Source organism: Alosa sapidissima, chromosome 18, assembly GCF_018492685.1.
Source record: "Alosa sapidissima isolate fAloSap1 chromosome 18, fAloSap1.pri, whole genome shotgun sequence".
Lineage (NCBI taxonomy): Eukaryota > Metazoa > Chordata > Actinopteri > Clupeiformes > Clupeidae > Alosa > Alosa sapidissima.
Window position 1 is genome coordinate 8,274,802 of NC_055974.1, and position 26,231 is coordinate 8,301,032.

The 26,231-nt window shown below is 45.6% G+C and overlaps 1 pseudogene; it reads left to right on the top strand.

Moving 5' to 3' along the window:
- LOC121689908 overlaps positions 1 to 26,231 on the top strand; it is a 51,674-nt pseudogene that overhangs the window by 17,048 nt on the left and 8,395 nt on the right.

Sequence of the window (26,231 nt, forward strand, 5' to 3'; positions counted from 1 at the left end):
CCCAAAATGGCGATGGATGCTTGCAAGATGGCGGAATAGCTGGGAGGAAGAGGACCCTAGATGATTCAGCATTTTATAGTAGATGGATGTTCACCTTATATGCAGTTCAAGGATCTTTCCATTTAGATCCGAATGGTTTCTGGTGTGGGCCAAATAGAGAGCTGGTCCTGGGTCAGCTATTTCTCCATGCAGAGTCTGTCAGTCAAGAGATGAACTCCATTTCCCAAGATTCCTGTGGTTTCCCCAACACCTGTCAGCTCATTTATGCCAGCTGTTGCCACTCCCTTCTCAGAAGCAGGGGGAATGTCTCGCGACCTGCACTCGTGTTTCTGTCCCGGAGCAACCCTCGCTGAAGGTCCCCTCATTGACAGGCGATAATGATCTGTGCCTGAGTTGACTTCCTCACCTATAAGGGTACTTCTTTGCCACAGTTTGGCCTGGCAGACTCTCTCTCTCCTGCGTATAGAGCCATGTAGTCATCCAGCCAAGATAAGCCTACATCGTTTACATTCTATCCCTGTGGGATACAGTCATTTATGTACATAATTACTGAATGACTTGGAGATGATAAACTGTGCTACTGAAGCTGATCAGCCGTCCATTTTGAGCTTGCAAATGTATTTCACTATATTTAATATTCATTAAAGTAGGATTCAGTGGAATATATGAGTGTTCTTGCTGATTGTAGACCTGGACTTTGAAGTCCGGGGCATGTCCAGGCTTGTGCCTCAGTGTTGCGTCTGTCAGTGACTCAGGAGGCTTTGAACTGCACAGAGATAAGACCTTCTGTCTAATGAAGGTGGTTTCCATGCTCCCGGTCAGAGTTCATGACCTTCCAAACTCTGAACCAACTGCCCACATCCTTATCTAGTTCACCCAGTTCCGGAATGTTCCTTTTCTAGAACTTCACTAAAGAATCCCATGGGTATTTTTTTGAGCGGTCAGAATCAAGTAACCCTAAGAAGCAGCAGGCGTGGGTTCTGGAAGGAATTTGGCAATTACTTTTCCCCTCATAACTTTAATCTATGATCTACTGTTTTGTTGGTCTGTCGAAAATATTTTTTTCTGTATTCATCATACTGGCCTGCTATACTGCTGAAATGTTGTTAAAGATTGCTTTTTGTTTTCTGAAGATATGGGACCGTTGACTCAATTGTGGTATACACTTTTATCCGAAGTCTAGCTGTGACTGATTGGCGCTGTGGATTGTGGCAGGGCAGCATGCCTCCTAACACACTTGTCAGGATGAGTTAGGCTAAGAACTCGGAGGGCGCACATTGTTTTGACAGTATGGCTAAGCACTTTAAAGTGCCTCACAGAATAAGTAAGATTTATTAAATATTTATGATTTCAGCCATTGCACAACTAAGGCCCTTTTTACACGTACAGGGTTGCTTTTTTAAAATTGCAGTGGACAAAGTTTTGGTCTTTTGTCCACTGCAATGTCATCACAGACCAAGAGTTCCGCACTATGATGTGACCATTACCTTTAGGTATTTTTTCCATAGACTGTATAAAGAACACTGAAACTATAGATCGTTCTCGTAGGAGCCATAAAGAGAATTCACTCCTCAACAGGTTAACCTAGAGTACATTACTGCAATGGGCTTTGGGGTGGTTAATCATACCTGGATGTCATTCAGAACTTTGATTGGTTATTTAGCTTCCCCAGTTTTAACAAATTCATCATAATATACTTGGGTTAATATTGACATTATTTAGAGTGGGGCAGCCCTTAGGTCTCTTACTAGCCTCTTGCCTAGTGTCCAAAAGCCCTGGTGGTCCAAAAGAGTTCTTTCCACGTGGATCCCTGGATAAAGTCGCATAGCATAGTAACACTAGCGTAGCATAGCGTTTTAAGTAGCGAATGTAATGGACGTCTTTCAGAAAGAACGTTTCCCCCACCTCTAGATCTAAATCTACCCTGTTCGTTAATCCCCTCACCCTGGATACATAGTTGACGAGTGACTAATTCTATTATGAAAAAGAGTCAGTTCTCACTTCATGATTAATAAATTTGATTAATTAGCAACCGGTCCTGAGGTTCACTGGAACAATTAATCGGCGCTCTTTCCGGGGCGTTTGCCCTCAGGAGTGTCTCTAGCCCGGCCTTGCAGGAGGTTACAGTGTCACTCACTCATGGGCCGTCTGCCGAGACCAATTCCTTCCAGTTCATTAACAGAATGGAATGGACTGGACTGATTGCCTACTGCAGAGGAAGTCTTTTTGAATGAGATGCCTTGAAAGCGCCATTCATATTAGTCCGTGATACTGTTATATATGTGATATATTTATTTTTTTCACATCCTGGGCCTTGATTCTCTCTCTAGCTCTCAATTCAATTCAATTCAATTCAAGAATGCTTTATTGGCATTATAAGCTCACTTATATTGCCAAAGCAGTTATACAATAAATCTGAACACCTACATGTCAGTAGATTTTCATAAGAATAAAATAAATAGGTAAAAGTAAAATAAAATGCAGTGTATGATGCTGTGTGTGTGTGTGTGTGTGTGTCTGTGTGTGTGTGTTTTTATTTGTCAATATAGGTCACTCATTGCCCCTTAGATTGTGGCATGTTGATGCATACTGGGCAGCAAGATATGCTTTATCTCCTTCTAATAGTATCTTTAATTTTGATAAGTCATTAAGTTCATTAAAATTAGGAATTTCTGAGTTAAATTTGTTGAAGAAAAGGTTTCTTGTTTGATTGAAGGATGTACATTGTAGGAGGAAGTGCATCTCTGTATCGACCTCACCTGTCATGCAGTAACCACATGTTCTGTGTTCTTTTGGTTGTCATGATTTTCTGAGTCTTCCTTTTTCAATTTCCAATTTGTGGTCACTTAGCCTGTACTTGGTTAGGGTCAGTCTCTGTTTTCTATCTCTGACAGTATTAAGATATTCTGCTAATTTATATTCTCGGTTTAGGGTCAGATAGCATTGTAATCTACTTTTGATTTTTAGTTTCTTCTTTCCAATATTCCAAATAGGCTTCTTTACATTGTTTCATAATTTGGTTTACTCTGATTGTTTTTTGGAAAACAGTGTTGTTGTGAGACTGATCAGAGTGGGTGTGTGGCAAGGCAGTTAGTCTACAACAACTGATGTATGGGACTTTTTTTCTGGGTTTAGCTGTTGGGTTTGGAGGGCTTTAGAATGAAGGGTGTCTTGTGGGCTGGATTTAAGGTGATTCAGAAAATTGAGTGCTCTTTTGTTGATGTTAATGATTAGTGGGTATCTACATAATTCTGCTCTACATGCATTTGTTGGTGTTTTTCTCTGTACTTGTAGAATGTAGCATGTAGAGATTCTATTGTGTGTTTGTCCCAGTGAGTATAGCTATGATGACTTGAGTGGACCCCATACTTCACTACCATACAGTGCAATGGGCTGGATGACACTATCAAATATTTTAAGCCAGATTTTAATTGGAATTTGGAGATTTTCTTTTAATTGCATTTAGGGCTCTTCAAGCTTTTTCCTTTAGTGCATTCACTGCCAAACTCCCTGATGCTGTCATTGTTATACCTAGGTAGGTATAACTCATGGTGTGGGGGATGATAGAATTGTTTATTTTAAATTAGTGTTTGTTTTCTTGGCATTTGGGGCGTTCTTGTAAAATCATTACATTTGTTTTGTCTAGGTTTATCTCTAGGGCCCAGGTTAGTAGCTGACAGTAGAACTAAGTCATCAGCATCTCTCTCTCTCTCTCTCTCTCTCTCTCTCTCTCTCTCTCTCTCTCTCTCTCTCTCTCTCTCTCTCTCTCTCTCTCTCTCTGTCTCTTTCTCTTTCTCTTTCTTGCTCTCCATTCTCTCTAGTAACAATCCATTTGGCCTTCAGGACCAAGGAGTTGCTATGACAGCAATACACGTCTTGCCTGATTCAGAGCTCTCCCTTTTTGTATTTTTGCAGAAACTGCAGCAAAATCTATCGTGATTGATGACTGTTTGCACGGGTTCTGAGTACTGCGGGCCCATTGCTTATGCTGTGAGGAAGAGATCAGGGAAACGGTCCATGTCATATTTTCAGTTAGACAGATACTGCGCCATCATGGCAGGTTCAAGAGACTAATTCTGACCCTCAGTTGAGGACTGAGGACGGTGAGGCCGTGGGGAAGTGATACAGCGGAGAGTTCTTTCCACAATCAGATCAGGTCATGGGTGGTGTTAGGAGTGTTTAACACTTGGCTGACACTTTACCCTTTGCCTAATCGCTGGCTGTCAGGTTATCTTGTTGTTTTCTCTGTTGATGTGAGGAGCAACAATGCAGCGCTGGTTTCTGTAAGGCTCCCCGTCGACCTTGAGACTCGGCAACCCGCTTTTCAAGGCGCACCTTTGTTGCATTATCTCGCCCGCAGCTATGCGAAGAATTTTTAAGATGTCATTAGCGGGCCGCTTTATTGGAGACTAGTACTCAGGCCGGGTGCTGGAACAGCCGATTTCCCACCGCACTGTACGCGTACAAACCCCATCTTCTCAACAGGTGCGTGCGTGCGCGTCTGCGTTGCCTCAGGCAGAGCTGCTTATGCAAGATCTGCGGTGTTGGATTAGGGGTGGAACTGATGAGATTGGGAGCGAAAGCAGATCGGGGTACGCCAAGTGAGACCGTACAATTAATTAACTTAAGGCTTCTGTGACGGAGGGGGGAGAGGGCGGCGCGGTGCGTGTGGTGGGGTGGGGTAGGGGGAATTGGCACAGTCCCGTCTGCATGACGTGGCTCCTGTGTGGAGGAGCTGGTGGTAGAGCGGAGGCAAACTGGTTTAAATATAGCAGCCCAGTCCACTCCTGTCCTTCTCTTCTAAGGCGATCGGAGCAGCGCTCCTGCCTGCCCAGATCCATGCCATCAGTCTCTCTCTGTCAGCGAAACTTAGCGAGTTCAGCTTTAATCCTAAAATGGTTTCGTTGTGCCAAAATATTGACAGCCGTGTCTCTCTCTCTCTCTCTCTCTCTCTCTCCCTCTCCCCTTCCTAATGGCTGATCATTCCCCTCATTAGGGCCCTCATTACAGCCCAGTACATGCCAGCGCTCCTGCCAGCCTCTGGTTTTAATAGAATGCCAACTGCCAACCGTGGCCCCTGCCGTCCCAGCCCACATTAGACAGCGTGGCTGTCTCCCCTCCCCCCCCACCCCCCCTTCGAGATGTGTCCTTACAAAACCAGTTGCACATCCGTGTGTGTGTGTGTGTGTGTGTGGTACAGTGGGCTGTCATGATTTTAGAATATCTGCCCTCCATATGTGTACCCATGAAGTGCCACCCCCCTCTCCTTCCCTCCACTGCCTAAGCTCCTTTAGTAGCTTGCTCTTTTCTCTCTCCCTCACTCTTATACACCCACACCCACACCAACACACCCACACACACACCCACCCACACACACACACACCCAAACACCCTGCTGGTTGTGTGCCCTGCATTCGTTATGCTACCGAGGGAGAATATTTTTGCGGTGAGAGAATGAGAAAAGGGGGAGGGGGGGGGGGGGAGAGAGAGAGAGAGAAAGGGAGGCGTAGACGGATCAACAGAGAAGAAAGGCGAGCGGCAGCGTCGCTGAAGGAAGAGTACGCGATGAGAAACAGGTGCCGCTCAGCGGCCGCAGAGACATCAAAAGGAGCAGCGTTTGTTTTCTCTAAGGTCTCCCACGCCGCGTGGGAGAGTCGGTAGTGGCCTCGCAAGAAAGGGAAGGAGGAGGGGGAGAAAGTGAGAATGAAGGAGTGTGTTGGGGTCGTAACATCGGAGGCCGTAACACGAAACCAGAAGAATGCCAGTAAAGAAATGCAGCGCTTGACGATTCCCTGTCTTTCTGTTCCGGGGTCAGAACGTGACTGTGTCAAACTCACAAAAGTGTGTGTGTGTGTGTGTGTGTGTGTGGCTGGCTGGCTGGCTCCCGGGCGCTTTCTACTACTACACACACACACACACACACACACACAGATTAGGCCTAAGTCAATTTGACCCAGCAACACTTCATGATGACCAGTCCTTGCCTGGCTAATGCTAAGTATAGCTTCACAGAACATAGTCCACATGGTACCCTCTTATTTATTAATTTTAGAAATTCTGAGTCGGTGTCCAAGATATGGATATGATTTTCAGCTTTTTATTTAGCAGTTCTGAAAGGAGAGGGCACTTTGGATAGAAGAAAGATGCCTTAGTATTCCATTCTGTTCCACTTTTATAGCAAACAGCTTCATGTTTTTAAAAACCACAGGAACACACACACACACACACACACACACACACACACGTACACGCACACACACACACACACAGGATCGCTGTGAGTCTGAGTGACGTTGACATGAATTTCAACTTCAACTGGCATTGAGGCCTCTGAGGTGTTCAACGTGTTAGGAGAGATAAATCTTAGACACCAGTTCCCTTGCTATCTGCCAACTGTTACTCAAAGTGAAGAAGAACGTACACGATTAAATAGATTTTGACACTTCAAAGCACAGCATGGTTTTCCCTCAAAAATACATATAGATGTAGCTGTTGTGATCCTTACTGGCATGCCAAGTGTATTTATCTGCATACACATGGCTTTGATTGTGACTGCATATAATATTGTGTGTGTGTGTGTGTGTGTGTGTGTGTGTGTGTGTGTGTGTTTTCTCTTTCTCAGCCTTTAGGCTGTTTTCTGGCGGTCAGCGCATTCTTCCGTTCGGGAATCAGCTGTCGGTGGCTGGTTCTTTGGAATGCCGCTTCCGTGCATTCTGACATTCCAGCCTTCTTCTCGAGCCACAGTATACAGAGTAGCTCAAGTGGAAAGGGCTCTAAATAAACAGAAAAGAAGCAGAAAAACATGTAGGGATTGTTCTTATGTTGCCTGCTTCTGTAGCCATCGTGTAGGCTAGCAAGTCAGTCTGGGTGAGGCTTAGCAATCATCTCACAGTGCAGCCATGTTTTATAGCCAGCAGGCAGCTTTAATCCATGTGCTGGAATGGATTTGATTCACCACCACATATTGAGTTGTGTTCATATTTCACACACGTATTTATAAACCTTTAAATGCAGTGTTTGGGATTTAACAAATACGATTAAATTAACCATAAATAGGTCTAGTGTTGTTTTGAAGTCATTGGTTAATTCTGTGAATTGTCATGGGTCTACACACCGAATACAATACGTGCTAGATACACCTATTCACTTATTCTTACTGTATCCAAGATTGTGTGAGCAGAAAGGAGAAGAAAAAGGTGGCTAATCAAAAAGGTGGTTAAGCAAAACACCAAATGAACAAAATCCACCAAGTGAAATGTTGTGGTGCTGCTGTTTTAAGGACTAAGTGAGATGCGCTTTTAACTAAGTGCTGCTCGATTCAAACGGGCCCTTTGCATTTAGCCTCCATGTGGTGAGCTGGGATTGTTGCTCATTTTGCCGCGCCATGTTCTGGCCTCGGAGGATTCTGTGTGAGTGTTGTGTTTTAAATGCACTTTGCACGCCCGGTCTGTTGCTGTCACTCCCGCACAGCGCATTGGAACTCCGCACACGCAGTGTTGCTTTGGAATGAGGTGTAATTGGGCGTAAGGACTCTTGTGAGGAAGGTCCCTTTAGGACATGAGCGCACGCACACATTCTGAGACGTATACATACAGACACACACACACACATTCTGAGACACACACACACACACACACACACACACACACACACACACACACACACACACACCTCCAGTGGTTTAAAAAATGCATGGGCACCTACCATCCAACCACCATCCAACACCCTCAACACACACTCCTTCCCACGCACATACACACACACACACACACACACCCTTACACACGCCTCTTTTAAGTATGCATGAGCACTCACCAAGTCCAGCCACACATTCCCCTCTCTGGCACACACACACACACACACACACACACACACACTCGCACTCTTCCACCCTGTGCGCGTAATGCATTATGGATAAGGTACAGATCGCTGTGTTGAATAATCCACGGGATGGTTGTTTAGCCCATAGCTCCCTGCAGGGACTGTGGGAAACGTTGAGTCAACGTTTGCTAGATGGTCAGGGAGGGAAAGGCCTGCCCAAAATAAGTTTCCCCCCGTTGGGCCATATATGCTGACTAGGCAGCCAAAACTTAGCGAGTTCAGCTTTAATCCTAAAATGGTTTCGTTGTGCCAAAATATTGACAGCCCTCTCTCTCTCTCTCTCTCTCTCTCTCTCTCTCTCTCTCTCTCTCTCTCTCTCTCTCTCTCTCTCTCTCTCTCTCTCTCTCTCTCTCTCTCTCTCTCTCTCTCTCTCTCTCTCTCTCTCTCTCTCTCTCTCTCTCTGTGTGTGAGAAGCCTCCCCCACATTTCCTCTTTACGCTACCTCAGTCTACTGGCTGTATTTATTCTTGTGTGCGATTTCCATATCTTAAAGTGTTTTAGAGAAGCCAATGAGCTGAGTGGAAATTGAAAAGTTTACCTGAATAAGGACAGAGTTCAAGTCAGGTTAAAATTCCATAGGATTTTTGTCAATACTTTAATAATAATAAGCCATAGTTGTTATTATCGATTCCTCAATTAAACTGCTTTCCCTCGACAAAAGTAGTGATTCTGCATCAGCAGTTCAGACTAAGCAGAGTGGAGGAGGATTTGCACAAAAAGGTTTAGCTTAACCACCCTTTTTCTCCTCTTTTCCTCACACTGACTAGGATACAAAAAGAATAAGTAAATAGTGTATCGAGCACATTGTATTCAGTGTATAGGCCCCTGAAATTTCACCCTCTTTTGTCTTTTTCTGAGTAATCGAGTCTTACGCCCTCTCCTTCAGCTTCCTCAAACACAAATAAAAGAATAAGAAAAAAATAAACAAACACTAAATGCTGGTGGGTTGCTTTGGTATTCATTTAGTTAAAGTGGTTACGAATGTTTCGCAAATGTTTCGAATCCCAAACAACGGTAGTTAAAAGGTATGTGCAGAAAATGAACAGCTTGGCATATTCTTGAATAGCTAGAACAACTGTCAATAAACATTGGTTTCGTTTTGTTCCCTACTTTTAGGCCTGTTCTTTTAACAGAGTGAGGAACTATCAGACATTTGATGCAAAGTACTGGGTAGAACATTTGATAATTAACCCCTGGGTTGTATTAACTGGTTGGTTGATGAAACCAGCGCCTAGCCAGTTGTGGCTAAATGGGTCCAAAGAGCCTCTCTGTGGGAGCGCAGTGGAGGAGCAGAGGGATGAGGCGGCAGGATTCCTCACATCGCTGGCATGTCTAAGCCAGCCAAGCGGAAAAAAAGGACATGAGTCTGTCTGAGCTGATCGTGCTCGCTGACCACACACACAATTAACATAGAATCTCACACACACACACACACACAAACAGCATGCCCATCTTTTAGCATGAAACGGCATGGAAAATACACATAGCATTTAAACACAATACTCATGGTCTGTATGACTTGTATAAAAAATATGCTACAGACACACTCACACACACAAACACACACACAGACACACTGATGCAGCACCCACCCACCCTCAGGCCCTGATCCCTGTGTCTGACATAGACTATTCTGCTAATGTCATTTAGGTGGTGCTGGAGCGAGCGCGTGCATCTCTGAGGAGTCGCTTGCGCTTCACACCTCCCTGGTGGGTTGACGGCGTTGTTGACATTTTTGCAGGTCTCATCACCACCACAGAGAGGATGCGAGACACATTGCTGAGCTCTTACATCAGTTCAGCACTCAAACCAAATCTCGTGAACTGAAAGATACAACACACTGCAAGTAAACACACACACACATTCTCTCTCACACACACACACCTCATCTTCTCTTCTCTCTTTCCCACTCTTTCTCACCTACACGTTTCTATTATCCTCCTTTTATGCACAGTACAGAACTTAAGATAGTCGGAGCATTGTGCTCCTACACGGAGACTTAGCATTAGACAGAATCAAAAGCAAGGGAAGAAAGCCGTAAGAGGCAGCTACGCATCCTAGGCACCAAAACATGTCTGGTTTTACCAGTGATTATGTGGGAATCTAGCTGTTTTTGGCTTTGTATTTGTTTTGTAGAGAGAGTAAGCTCAGTCATAACAACGGAGGTTTCATGTCGGGGGAGGGGACTTGATATCTGCGCCTTAACTCAAATGCCTTAACCAACCGTACCTTTTTATTAATCAAGTTTGTCCCTTTGTAATACAATCTGAACCTGTCTCTTAGGTCAAATCTATCACTCTCATTCAGTCCACCTTATGTTCCCTGTAAGCCACAAGTATTTTAAGGACAGGCATGTATGGCATGACAGTCTAACCGTATGAGCAAGAGGCTCCATTGGTCATCTGGGTGGACGTGTAGTCAGTACCAGCGCACAGGTCCAGACTCTGCTGAGTGCGGAGTCCCGAGTGTGGTCGCACGGTCAGCATGCTGTGCTGTTTGTTTGCATGTGTGCTTGAATCCAGACACACACACACACACACACACACATATACACACACACACACACACACCACACACATACTCATCTCATCTCTCTATACCTCACACAGTCACAGACGTTTCTAACCCAGCCAGTCAATGTATGGGGGGCATTCAGGGCCATATGGTAACGAAAGATGCCACCTGTTTCCCTGACTTTTAAACCAATTAACACTCGCTTGTTCACTTTATTGGAAACACACACTTTTAAGGACGAGACCTTTTGATGGTTGAAAAAGTTGATAGTTGATCAAGTCGATGGGAATTGGCCAATGTGGCCTCCCACAGTGGAGAGCACTGAGATTTGTGAGGGCCTGTTTTTCTGTGTTCTCACCATTACCTTGCTGAAGGAGAGGGAGAGTGTGTGTGTGTGTGTGCGCAAACATGCATCTTTTTTGCATGTGTGGTTTAACGACTCGGTGAGAGAGGTTAATCTTTACTACTCACCTGTGACTTTACAGGTCAAACTCAAAGCCTCCAGTTTATCACCCTAAGACAGGCAGACACACACACACCAGAAAACTCTTAAAGTCTGTGGCCTGTGCCAATCCCCCCACTATTCCAGCTCTTTGGATGCCATCTTGGCTCTGTGGGGGCCCAGTGAGACCTTAAGAACCTTAGCAGCCTGGCAGGGAATGGCCTATCAGCACCTGAGAGAAATGTCAGCCTCCTCCTCTGACATTTTGGGTTGAATTGTGCAGACGTCTTATCGCCCGAATAATCTAGGAGTAAGTAGGTTGTGTAGTTAAGCATTTTCTTTTCTTTTTGTTCCTTAAATGACTCCTCACTCATCTCCTCATTTTTTTTTTTTTTTAAACATGAAGCAGTTGCTATGGTAATAGAAGGTTGTCATTTATATCCCCCAAAGGTCAAAGCCTTTTTAGAAAGAATTTTAAAAAGCGTTCAAAGGCAATGGCAGGCACCTTGGCCATATATCATAACTAGTGTTTCAGAAAATTCAACTCTCTGATATTGGGAGGAATCAATCTCTGTGCCAGGTAATTGAGGAGGACTCCATCATGGAACATTAGCACAGAGGTCTTTAAAAACGTCAAAATGAGTTAAGGGGACGCTCTGACCTGGTTTATGACCATCTCGTTCACACTCCCAAATGCACTCAACACTTTCTCTCCTTATTTCTCCGTTAGACATTTTCTAGGTCCTTACCCGGCAGAGGCAGATATTAACTGTTCATTAGTGCTCTTTGTAAACTAGCCTAGTTTGTTTTTCCTTGAAATTGTTTTCCTGCTGTAGATTATTTTTCATGGTTGGCTTTAATTATATGGTTTATATGTCCGTCTTATTTATCCATAATTAGATTAGACAGTGAAAGACGGCCGCTCTGGGATGCTCTTTCCCATGGGTGGTTGGGTGTGCAGTTCAGCTCAACATCTGTCTTGCCTCTGTCTCCTGTTGTTAATGTATTACCGTGGTAACTGTGCTTCGCAACAGGGAGTTAATGACTGTGGGACTGGCGGCCGCATCAAAGACAGAGTCCCGTGCTGCTCCACATTCTCCTCATACCACACACACAGTCTCAAAGACATGGTCGCACACACACACAGCCACAGGGTATTGGTCAGGTGATTTTCAGAAATATGTCCCACATTCAGGGGGTTTTGGTGAAACACTGTGGGTGGAAGTCCTCTCCATCCATACGCAGGTGTGTGTACCTATAAGCACCCTTTTTAATGTGGCTAGACCTTATTGCTTGAAGGGATTGTTGCCAGGTTGTGACACGTGTGTGTGTGTGTGTGTGTGTGTGTGTGTACACACCTGCGTGTTATTTGGCTAGGGCGCAGATGAGCGTTGGCGATTTAGCTTTACTGTGAATCCGTAGCATCACTGCTGGAGGTGTTCTGTTATTATAGCAACACGCACACCTACACGAGCGTCTCGCATTTCGCTCTTCAAAGGCACAGCTCTGGATACATACTGTCAAGCTCGTACAATGACTGCAGTTGTCTTCCCCTGCTTCTTGGCTTCTCCCCAAAATGAACGACCTTATATTCCCAGAGAAAGGTTGCTGAGAGAATGGTTGCCACAGTTAAGCAGAACCAACCTGCACTCACATTTCTGCACACACGTCTACAAAATTCATGTGTAAACCTACCGACCTTGCATTTTTAAGGTCTTTTGGAGTTTGCTAAGTAGGCTAATTCCTGTCTAACACCTTGGTTCTTGGTTGTGACTCATTAGGCTTGTTTATATAAATACCCTTAAGTATTTATCAGAAGTCTTTGTGAACACGCATTCAAAGCGTTGTACCTTTTTTAGTCCTCTCTTCACTCTCTGTGAAGAAGAGTTCATTAGGACATTTTTAGAAGTGTAATTTTCTGTACCACCAGTCTCTTCCTGATCTGTCCTCATACCTCACGCCACGACATTGTCTCGGGAATGATCTAATATCTTAATGGCTTTCCTTTAGCAGACCCCTCTTTCACACTCCACCCTCCCGTTCACTGGAATGGCTTCTTTTTTAGCCAGCGAGACCTTGTACCGTACATTAACGTTTGAGAATCCATGTCCGTTACAGTACCAAAGGCGTCTTTGTGTCTGTTATGATGGATTTAATGGACTAGTTATTTTACAATCTATTGTTTGTTCAAAACTGAACACAAATCTCATGCACACATATAACATAAATAGTCTGCTACTCATTTTTTTAAATATATAGATACATGAGGTGCAGAGGTGATTTTATGTTGAGATGAAACAGCCAGCGGATTAGGTTGAGTTGCTTTGTTGTGAATAACTGCCAAACGTGTGTGTGTGTGTCTGCGTGTCTGCCTGTCTTGTACTACTGGCTCCCAGAGGGAATGTTAGTCTCCTCCCAGCAACATCACATCACTTTAGTAACAGCGAAATAAAGCATGTGTTTGTGTGTGAGCATAAATATTAGAAAAGGGGAGTCAAAAGGTTGAGGCTAAGTAGTTCACAGCATTTGCTTGTTCAATGAGAATCAATTTGGTGGTGTGTTTGTGTGACACAAAGTATGTGTCTGCGTTTTGTCCTTTCATTATCTGATGCCTACGAATTGAAAGGGTAATTGGCACCTCAGAGTCCAGGGCCGACTCTGTATTAAAGGGAGTAAAAGGCCTAATGATGAGGGAGGAACTCGCTTAGATTCTGCACCTTTGAAACTCATCGTCATAGGTGCTCTGTTTAGATAACAGCATATCCTACTAAAAACAATGAAAGAAACTTGAAGAGAAACGGCACAGACGATGGTGTCGTTTTTTTTCCATACATATTGTGATATTTAATTATGTTTGATATTCAAATTTAGAAAATAATGAAATGTGTGTCAGGAGCAAGGCCCATGACCCATTGGGATACAAGAAACATCTGAAACAACCAGCACACCGTTGGTCTTCTATAAAGTGCCCTACCCTAATATATTTCTGCTGTCCTCTCTCTCTCTCTCTCTCTCTCTCTCTCTCTCTCTCTCTCTCTTGTCATGCACACACTCACACAGCCACCATGATGTCCCCTGTGAGCCCACAAGTTGAGGCCTCTGCTCAGTGAAGTGAAATCGGAGTAGTGAGAACATGGATTCTTGCGCACATTGACATCTTTCCTGCGGACCACACGCGTGGTGAGACATGTCAGAAATCGACCACAATCAAAACCCCAAGTAGCCGAGTTGACTCTGGAGTCTGGCTCGACAACAAGACGTATCTCAGACGGAATAGAAGTCGTAGTTTTCGAACATGATTTGGTGGTTTATTGATTTATTCATTCAGGATTGCTGTTCGTAATAGCCCCGAACTAATTCAACAACTTTCTCATTGAGTGTATGATCCCAGCATTAATAGTCTGTAACAACACATGGGCACACCACAGCTCATACCTCCGGCGCTGCCAAGGGGAAGTAATCGGGCGAAAAGGAGGGAGGGTGCGTTATGAGAAACTATGAACATAGCGGATGGCATGGGCAAATCAGCAAGTGACGCATCGGGCCCGGTCATTTTATGAAATGCCGTCTATTTTCAATATGCTGGTTCATTCTGTCCTTAGTGTACATTTTGCTGCAGTGTAATCACCGTGCGTCCAAATGCTATCAGCTAGCGTCCACAGAAGGTCGGACTGTACCACATTCTTACCACTGGGAGCATGAAACTCGAGCTTTGACTCTGAACAGGCCTGAGAAAAACCCTCCCTCCCTTTCGTGTCTCTCTCTCTCTAGCTCCCCCCCCCCACCCACCCCCTCTCTCTCTCTGACCCCACCTCCGCCTTCTGCTCGGCATTCCTCTGTCCCTTCATTATCGTACTGCAGAACCCAGGGAGAGGTAGTCAGTGTGGGAACCGCCAGGCACTCAGAGCGTTCGCAAATCTGGCATGTCACTGGAGCCGTCCTCTCGCTCACAGTGACTGCGCTTTTCCTCGTCGGGTGTCTTGCCCGAGCATGTCCACGGCAGCTCGGACATACTGTTTGGATTTATCGGGAGAAGTAACATTTGGTGCTTGTGGAAAGATACGGATACGCTCGGCGCAGATTTCTGTGGATTTTACCTACTGACAAGCTAACGCAACGCAACCAGGGTTGAAAGATGGGGTTCTATGGCACTTTGAAAATGATTTTCTATAAAGTGAGTATACATTTACTCATGCAAAAACGTATCTAGTCATGTTGAGAGTTGCTATTTGTGTAACCCATAATTTACATTACGTCTTATGTTGATGAAATGTAGGATATCTCTCTTTTTTCCCCCGCTTCGATAAAGATGGTCTAACCTTGGACTGGCTATGTGGCATGTCCGACAGTGGTGTGAAAAAAGGCGATATTTGCCTGGAGATATTTTCTGTTGCGGGAAGTACGTATGAATTGACCAGTCTCATTTACATAACAGGAGTGGGGGTGTTTATTCGGCTCAAGCAGCGCAAGATCGTTTGGGTGTAAATTCCAGGTGTGACCCATTCATTCGCGCTAAAAGCCTTTTTGTACGTGCCTGATACATATCTAATAAACCACTGAGTCGGATTAGCGCGTCTACCACACAATCTGGGTAAATCGCTTGTGAAATGAGGATGTCAGTTAGCGCATTGATATGGTCGGTGCACCTGCTTGCGGCATTGACGGGAGTTCCCTACATGACGCCCTGGTTGCCTGATTCCTCTGGCTCACCTATATTCAATTTTGTGTGTCGCGCTCGCAATATTCCCATGCTTTGTTTCTCCTATTACTCCTTTTAATAAGTGTTCATTGAAACCTCGCGGTGAATCCGAGAGAGTAGGAAATATAACGCAACTAAAATCAGTTGTCGTCTTGTGCACAAGTCAAGCCAAGGGCGATGCTAAAGCCGATGAAACGACCACACAAGTGCTGTGCAATGCACGACCTCGTTCCTTGACCACTGTAATAGTATCTCCCTGTTTAAATATGACGCATATTTGAGGTAGTATGGAATTTTGGTCAGGGCCTCTTGATTTTCTAGGCTGTATCAAGATTGTTCTGTTCTTCTGGGAACAGGAGCGCGTCCAACATCATTGTATTCTTTACAGTGCTAACAATGTTATGTTTTTCCCCTCTGCCAAGGGCGCATTCCTGTCATATTAGTCACGTTTCTTAGCCACCTCATATCACTTAAGGTGCGGTTACGAGGTCAGTGCGGTGTTTTTTTTTTGCCACGCCATCAAGCTCCTCCGTAGCCCACCACTGTAAACACATTCTCTGGTTGACTAATGTTTGTGTAAGATTGCGTTTAGTTATTGCTTTTTATCAGTCCTATATTCCCTTAAAAGTTTCAGACGAGATTAAATTAAATATGCCAATATACCTAAATGGATTAGTTCCTTCCTCCCCTTGATAAGACGTGGCACGCCTTTCATCTCTAATCGCTTTCCTCAGGTTGTTAGACCTAATCGCTTTCCTCAGGTTGTTAGACTTAAGAGACAGCTGTCAGACAGGCAAAAGTATTAATGGGGGTTGACACCAGCCGTTAACTCCTTCCCCTTCACTCTTGCTTCTCTCGATATCTGGCCCTACCTCCCCTTAATTATTTTTCGATGATGGACTGAATGTCAGTGCTTTCGACATTGGGGGGGATACAATAAAAGTATAAATCGGTAGTAGTGCCCCCCATTACTTGTGTTATCTACCTCAAATGTTTTTCAAATGTTGTTTGCTTAGGTTTAACATCAGTGTCAATGAGGAGGACACCCATTTTGGCTTCAGTTGCAGCCACACAAAAGTGTGCCAGAGTGTGAAGTTCTAACGCCGTCAGTCATAACAGCTCAAAAGCATCCCTCTCCCGTCTGGGCCTTTGTAATGCAGATGGTGGCAGCTTTTGTGTTTGTGAATTCCAAGTGTTTGTTTTCCGCAAACTTGTGTGTGCTGCAAGCTCAAGTCGGTTGAGCTCAGAATAATATAAAGAGACACACACACACATACGTGCACACATTTGCATGTGCGTGCACAAATACACACACAAAAATACACACACTTTGATCGAGACAGCAAGGTACACACAGGTACCTAACTATGTTGTTGTTTTTTTAAATCAGGTTTGAATTCTTGCCCATGCTGGACACTTTCTTAATACCATTTCCTAACCTGATTCTGGGTGTATCGCTCCTGAAATGTGGTTTTGTAATGAGTTTAGGTGACTTACCGTAAGGCTTTTATGTCCAGAATGTGAAGGCAGCTATTCCATCTCACTTGAGCTGCCTCTATCTAGCCTGACAGGGCATTATTCAAACACATTGGATTGTTTGTGGTCTTTTTCTCGTGTGTGTGTGTGTGTGTGCGTGCGTGTGTGTGTGTGCGCCATCACTATTTGCTTTAAGGCTGAGAAGGCTTTTGTCTTATGTGGATTTGTGTTTTTTGGTGCCTCTTTGGCTAAATGCAAATGAAACCTCAACACCCATTTGTGTTTGTGTGCGAGTGTGTTTTGTGGCAGCTCTGGGTGCAGTGGACCACAACCACCTCTCACTCCCTCCTCTCTCTCCCTTTTGTGTTTCCAGATGAAGAGGAAGTTGGACCAAGGCGAGGTCCGATCTTTCCCTTCTGGAAAGAAACCAAAGGGCTCAGACTATTCAAGGTAAGACCACACACACACACACACATACACCCCCCCCCCCCCCCCCCCCCCCCCAACCTTCAGAACAACAACACTCCCCTCAAGCACAAAACACACACACACCACCTTCAGAGCAACAACACTCCCCTCACACACACACACACACACACACAACACACACCACTTTCAGAACAACAACACTCCCCACACACACACACACACACACAACACACACACACACCACCTTCAGAACAGCAACACTCCCCTCACACACACACAACACATACATACATCTTGAAATTTCTGCTTTCATTGCATCTATCAGAGTTTTTGTTTTAATCAATCATCTTTACTCTATCTCTTCTTTTCTGCCCCAGCTCTGTGGGTCTCGTTCCATACTCGGCCACACCCACCACATTCGGGGACCTGCGAGCGGCCAATGGCCAGGGGCATCAGAGGCGACGCATCACTTTAGTCCCGCCCCCAGCCGGCATGCAGGATTGGCTTCGCACCTTCCAGGTGAGTTCATGCGTCCCACAACAGAAGCACAAAGCGTAGACAAAAAAACATATACATCAGTGTCATGCAAACCTACTCAGAGTTTAACGTTCTCGGGGCAACCGTGCCTGAATTCAGGTGTGGGCCTATATCCATAAACAGATGGTTGTAAATGGATCATTATATATAGCGACTTTGACTATTTCAGCTAACTGAAAGTGTCCTTGCTTTAAGCCCTGTCTACTGTATTAGACGTATAACGAAAGGTCTGCCAAGACACTGACCTTCCCACTCTGCACAATCACTGCAGTGTGTATGGGATATCTTGCATTTGTGAAAACCGTATAAGAAAATACAAGAAATATAAGATAAAACAAAAAATATTTTTTACTGTAGAGGTTCTGTATACCCCGCTGTCTTTGATAAGGATTCAGAAACGGCAAAAGTGAATTTGATTTCCTTTGGGTGGCGTATTTGCTTGGGGCGTAATATCCACTCCATTTTAATGTGCTGGAGCCGAGCGGCCCTCTCTGCAGGTATTAGCTGCTCCTCTGTGAGAGAGAGAGAGTGAGTGAGGAGTGTGTGTGTGTGCGCGAATGAGAGCCTTGCTTTGGGTTTAGTCAGAGCTAGTGTTTTAACGTAATTAGCTTTCCCCTCATGCACATCTGCAGAGGGCTTATGTCTGCCTTCGCACATACTCCACAGCCCTCGCACAAACACTCTCTCTCTCTCTCTCTCTCTCTCTCTCTATATATATATATATATATATATATATATATATATATATATGTGTATGTATATGTATATGTGTATATGTATGTGTGTGCGTCTTTCATTCTCTGTGTGTAAAGGTTCGCCTGTATATAGCACACACACACACACTCTCTCTCTCACCGATAGTATCGCCTGCTGCAGGCATTTCTTAATTCTGGTATATTGTCACAGGTGTTTGCTAACCCTGCAGGTACAGGTGTGTGTGTGTCTGACCTCAAGTGATAATCCTATCCTCAGGTAAAGAGAGGCCTCATATTCTTCTCCCTGCAGGTCCCCACATGCCCCCCGCCAGACTTGCGTCAATATTAAATGAGCCTTTCATTCGTGTCCCTCCGACAGACTCGGCTGTGAGACCACACTCGCAGCTTTTGGCAGTGTGACCGTTGGGCGGCAAAAAGGCCCCTGAAAGGAGGTCTGAAAGGAGGTGGACGGTCTGTTTGCCCCAGTGAAAAGCAGGCTTAGGGCAAGTCTACAAAGTTTGAGTGCCACCTTTTCTCTCGGGCAGACAGGTAGGGGTGAGATCACCTCTCCTCCTCTCAGTCGTCTTTTTAGAGAAGGTGGGAAAAAAGAGATTCCGTCTCGATCCGAGGTGGCAGTAGCAGCTAATGAGGTCGCTTGTGTGCAAACCAGCGGTTCATGGTTTCATTTGTTCTGGGGCTGTGGTGGAAATCTAAATCTGCTATGGGTAGATTATTGTGCTGGCTTACCAGCTGGTATTAGTGCCAGCATCCGGCATTACCTCTTCTCAGAGCTTTCCCCCTGGCTGGTGTGTGTGTGTGTATGTGTGCGCATTCGTGCCCTGGAGTACAGTGAAGGATTACACGCTGCGCTTTTTTTTCTGGTTCTGTAACTAGTGCAGTTGTTAATCGGCTCCTCTTTTGAACGCTTTCCTCCCTCTTACACAAAATCTCCCAGCTGCCGAGTAGTTTACAAAACTTCCTCAGAAGTGGCTTTGTAACCCAGCTCCCTTTCAGGAGATCGGTCTTAACCGATTACATCATGAGCCCCCACTACCCCCCCCCCCCCCCACCACCACCCACACACACACACACACACACACACACACACACACACACACGGGTATACACATTCAGACATCTTACCCATATACTCTAATTTGCGAATGCAGATGTATGTAACCTTTCCTGCCTCAAACAAAATGTTCTGTTTGCCAGCCGTTTCCTCTGGGGTCACAGAGCAATCTGATTTGCAGAGGAAATGATCATTATCATTACCCATTACACACACACACACACGCACACACACACACACGCGCACTAGCACACTACACACATATGCATGCGCGCAGCGATTGCGGCACAACACACACACTGGTGTGTTTGCTCATACTCTCGTTAGAGCCATTTTTTTGCCTTGCAAGGCTTCTCTATAATGACTTTCCACAGACAGTGCGCAGTACTTGGGGCATGCATGTACAAGTGTGTGTGTGTGTGTGTGTGTGTGTGCGAGCGAGTGCGCATACGTGTGACCTGTGTGTGTGTGTGTGTGTGTCCACATGTGTGTAGAGGGCACTGCTCTGATGATGTGATTATATCTGGGGAGTCAACAGCAGCCCACTGACTAATTACGTAATTAAGTACTTCTCTCCATCCTTCATTTGGTTTTTCTTCCTCCCCTCTGTTGCTCCCTCGCTCCCTCCCTCCCTCACTCGCTCCCGCCTTTCCTCCTTCCTGTAATTACCCTTCTGCCAAATTCCCTCCTCTAATCCGGAGGAAGAGGCTCTGGCTGGTTCTGGGCACCCGCGTTCCGCCGAGCGTGAAGGGAGTACCTGTTCCGTGTTCTGCAGCCGTGTATCGGCAGCGGCGGGCCAAAGCTGTTCCTAATCAAGAACCTCAGTCTCTAGCACCCCCGAAGTGCAACTGGCTCACTCTTTTGAGAGTGCTGTGATGCTGAGATAGAAACAAGAAAATAAAACACACCATAGAATGATGGATTATTTTGCTCTCTCTCTCTCTCTCTCTCTCTCTCTCTGTCTCTCTCTCTCTCTCTACTCTCTCGGTTGTTTCACCTTCATTTGTTCTCTTGCCTGTTCCATCCTTCCTGTGTTCATTCATTATTCCGTTCGTTCTTCCTCCCTTTCTTCCTCTGTAGCCCCCCATATGCTGGTATGGCTGCGTACGCCATTGTTGTTTTGTTGGTGGAGGGGAGTAATTGGTTACTGTTGTAGCCTGCTCCATTCCTGAGGGGATGGATGGTGTGTGTATGCTACGCACGTACCACTGTGTTGTACACACGTGCGTGTGTTGTGTGTTGGTGAGTGATGAGTCTCCCCCCTCTCTCCTCAAGGCCATGTTATATAAGGATCACACAAGGCCTTTTTTCTATCGTGTGTGTGTCTGTCTGTCTTTGGTTATCAATGTTCTATTCTCTCTTCATCTGCTCTGCATGGTCCCCCGTGGTCCTGTTAAATCCACACACAGATTCTACGAGAGTAGACCCTCCCCTTTCATGCACAGACATGTGCGTGTGACTACAGTGCACTTTCCACTGTAGTGAAATGTCTCCTCATATATCCAGGGTTCCCATGGTTCATGGAATTTCTGGAATATCATGGAATTTTGGAAAGTCTAATCCAGACATGGAAAGTCAGGGAATTTGATCATTTTTGGGGCAAAGTCAGAGAATACCAGGGAATCTTGTTGTAGCGGTTTAAAATTTACTTGCCAAAATACATAAATACATTTGCTTTACTGCTTCCTTGAGTATCCCATCTTTGTTTATTCAATGCCCATTTATTCATCTCACACTAAAAAGTAAAATATTCTTGAACGCTATACATTAGTAAATAGTATAGTAAGTCATGGAAATTCATTTTTATTGTCAGGGAAAAGTTGTGGAATTTTAACATTTTATTTAGCGCGGAATTGTTATCATTGAAAGATATTTTTTTTTTTTATGTATTAAAAGGATATCTATCCGTTTCTTTCTCCCCCCAACTCTTCCTCCCTCCCTCCATCAGACATGGTCAGGTCCTGAGAGGCTGTTGGCTCTGGATGAGTTGATTGACAGCTGTGAGCCATCTCAGGTGAAGCACATGATGCAGGTGATCGAGCCCCAGTTCCAGAGAGACTTCATCTCACTGCTGCCCAAAGAGGTACACACACACACAAACACACACGCAGACATACACAAACACACACGCATGACATACACAAACACACACGCAGACATACACAAACACACACGCAGACATACACAAACACACACATACACAAACACACACGCAGACATACACAAACACACACGCAGACATACACAGCTAAACAGTTGTAAAATGCACACAACAACACTGTGCCTCATTCATTTAATTCTCTCTGTGTGTGTGTGTGTGTGTGTGTGTGTGTGTGTGTGTGTGTGTGTGTGTGTGTGTGTGTGTTGCCCTCCTCCAGCTGGCTCTGTATGTGCTGTCATTCCTGGAGCCCCGTGCTTTAATGCAGGCGGCTCAAACCTGCAGGTACTGGAGGATCCTGGCGGAGGACAACCTGCTGTGGCGAGAGAAATGCCGAGAGGACGGTAAGGACACACACACACACACACACACACACACATATATATATATATACATACATACATACACACACACACACACACACACATATATATATATATACATACATACATACATACACACACACACACACACACACACACACACACACACACACACACACAGAATCTTGAATTTCCCCTTGGGGATCAATATAGTGTGTAAGGAATGAAAAAAGAAATGTAAGAATTTCTTCACCTTTATTTTATGCACATAGGTGGACACACACACACAGAGACACAGACACACACTGTCTCTTTGTGGTTGCCTGCATCCATTCAAGTGAATACCACAGTGACGCATGTACTGTTCCCACTCAAACACACACACACGCACACACACGCACACACACGCACACACACACACACACACACACAGACTATATTGCTTTCATACAGGCGTACACCTCCGCTTCCTGCCCATCCCCCCCTCCCCCTCCCTCTCTGCCCGTAGCTCTGCAGTGCAGTGCAGCAGTATCAGTAGCTTTGGGCTGTATGCCAGCCACTCCAGTGAGCCTCTACAACAACACCTCCATATCAATGAGCTTTCACGCTCACGCAAGCACTCTGTCACAACCGAGTAGGCACCCCAATGAGCCTCCACACACACACACACACACACACACACACACACACACACACACAGAAAACTCGCTCTCCTAACCTCGCTCACAAGCAGGAGCGTAAACATCCTGAGTGCCCACATATGCACACGCCCCCACACGTTCTCTCCGCAACGTCTTTTCAGATCCAATACGATGCAGATAACACTGGTCATTAATATTTATCCCTTTCTCTTACTCCCCCTTTCCTTTCTTCTTACTCCCCCCTTACCTCTCTCTCTCTCTCTCTCTCTCTCTCTCATCTTCTCTCTCTCCTCTCTCTCTCTCTCTCTCTCTCTCTCCTCTCTCTCTCTCTCTCTCTCTCTCTCTCTCTCTCTCCCCCCTCTCCTTTTCTCCCTCTCTCTCTCTCCTCCTCTCTCCCTCTTCCTCTGTGTCTCTCTGATCCTCTCTTCTCTCCCCCTCCTCGTCCTGCTCTGGTCCTGTTCCTGGTCCGTAGGCATCGACGAGCCCCTGCATGTGAAGCGGAGAGGCCTGATGAAGCCCTGCTTCATCCACAGCCCCTGGAAGAGCGCCTACATCCGCCAGCACAGGATAGACACCAACTGGAGGAGAGGAGGACCTGCGCTCGCCAAAGGTGCCAGCCCACACACCTGTGCACCTGCCAATCCCAACAAACATGCATGCGCATACGGATGTGACCCTTGTTCTCACACACACACACACACACCACACACACACACACACACACACACACACACACAAAATCATTTACTCACTCGCAATCATGACTCATTTCATTCTGTCATGCCTAGGCGTGCATGCATGTACACACCCTTAAAAAAGAGCGCACACACACACACACACACACATAGACATTCATTCTTTGTTGTGTTCAGGCAGCTTATCAGGTCAAAATGTATTCTCTTGACCTCACTCCATATTAGGTCATTTTAAGCCAGTCCCTAAGATGGGTTTTGTGACCTGCCTGTAAGCCGTCATAAGGTGCCATAAAGTACCTGGCTCAGCAGTTGACCCCTGTTGACGTTTGACCACTGCTGAACTTTCACTTCACTCTGCCCCAGGTGTTGAAAGGTCACGACGATCATGTGATCACCTGCCTGCAGTTTCTGTGGAAACCGGATAGTCAGCGGCTCAGACGACAACACCCTCAAAGTGTGGTCGGGCCATCACTGGGAAGGTAAGGCTTCACACACACACTCATTCTCACACACACACAGTCTCTCTCTCCTCTTCTCTTCTCTTTCTCTCTCTCTCTCTCACACTCACACTCACTCTTTCTCTTTCTCGGTGTCACTGACCTGCTTTCGACTTCTGTCTCCATATTGCTGCATGTCTATCCTGTATCAGAAAAGGTGTGGGGGGTCATACCATGATAAAATCATTTGCCTTAGTGCGGTTTCATGTGTGTGGATATTGTAGCATTCACTGGTGTTCTGATCCTTTCTTTTCTAAAGGAACAGTCAGTCGTGCCTTTATGTCCTTTTAAAAGGTCTTTTCCAATCTTGCCAAGTGAGAGAGGGGGAGAGAGAAAGAGAGAGGTTGAGAAAAAGAGAGATGGAGAGGAGAGTAGTCGCCGGGAGATTGGAGGAGCTGTAAAAACAGGCGAGTGGAAGATATGGTGATTAAACCTGGCGGAAAGAAATAGAGGCTACGGCACAGAAGTGAGGACGGGTGAAATGGAGAGGGGGCGGGGGAACTGGATGGGGGGCAGAGAGAGGGAGACGACGGCCATATTTCACCGCCGAGATTGGGTGCCCTCTCTGCTCAACCTGCCAGCCACTCACCATCACTAATGAAACCCTCCAGATTTTATAGAGCATGCCAGACCACACAGACACACACACACACACAGAAAGAGAGTCCGTCCATTTTCTTTTCGGAGCCGAAGGACAACACGGACACACTCAAATGTAATTACACCCCTGTCTCCCGACTGACTGTAAAATTGGCCATTAAAGTGTCCTACCGAGGGAGGGATGATAAAAAACAGCCAATGGCGAAAGGTCCAGACTAAAAAAAGCCTAGTCGGCCGGAGGGCCGTTGGTGGTGGTGGTGGTGGGGGGGGGGTGAGTGGTTGATTGGCCATCATAAATCCGCACCGATTGTCCTTGAATGACGGGTCCCTTTGAGGCACAGAGAGACCACAGGCATCTCGCCCTCACCCCTGAACAGAGCAACACTTCAGCCCAAAATGGCAAACTGGAATAAACTGCACACAATAAGACCTTATTTATGAGAGCAAGGGTCACTCCACATACAGAGTAAATGACCCTCCTAAACACATTTACGCCCCCAACCCCCCGTCCCCCGTCTCCGTTTGGCTAATGGAACAGACCACACGGGAAGCACTCCCTATTACGAGTTAATAAATGGGGAGAGCCCATTGTTTTTTTTTTCCAAGGTTGGTGGAGATGGTGACCTACTACAAGATTACTGTTCCGCTAGCCATCTGACCTTGGGCTGCAATGTGGTCAGCCATTACTCGTTCTTGGACACTGGGCATTAAGATTAACCACGGTGCTGGAGTTGGGCTGACACTAATGTGTTATCTAATACATGGTCTTTTTATCTAGCTGCATTAGTGGCAGGAAATGGATACTCCTCGTGTAATGGTATAGCGCTATTTGTGTAGGTTACAATGTAATGCTGCGGTCACCCACATATATACATACTTATTATGTTAACAGTGCTTTAGTGGTGAAGTAAAAGCGTTTTAACATAAATGGCCTGTTGCTGTTAACTGCCATTCACTTCCTCTCTTGGGGAGGGCTGGGGGGAGGACCTGACATGATGAATTGTCATGGGCCGCGTGGTTGGAATTCCTGCCGCCTTTTGTTCCGGAACTTTTATGTGCTCTCATGCACATGTCTGTGTCCTCACGTTACTCTGTGAATGGAGTTCTGTGACCGTGTTGTGTTGAAACGGGGCTGAAGTCTGATTCAAATTGTTGCTGGAATGCACACAGTTGTGTAAAGTGTAATTGATGGCAGAAGGCTGTGGCTGTTAGTAGAAAACTGTCTGGTGTGCTGCTGTGTAGTCAGGGATTGGTCACTCGAATCCCTAATCGATTTAGTGTGGGTTTAGGGATTAATTGTGAAAGATATGCCCTTAATCTTCCTGCCCCCCCCCTTGCTCTCTCTCCCTCCCTCTCTTTCTCTCTCTCTCCCGCTCTCTCTCTCATGCGCGCTCTCTTGCTCGCTCGCTTACACTCTTTTGTGATTTCTCTCTTCTCCCCCAAGGCATTTTCACACTCTCAGGATTTGGCTTGTCCCTTAACTGGAGGGTGAAAAAGTGAATTTCTGATCTGTCCATCTGTTTGTGACAAAGCCAATCCCTAAGAGATGGATGAGAGAGAGAGAGAGAGAGA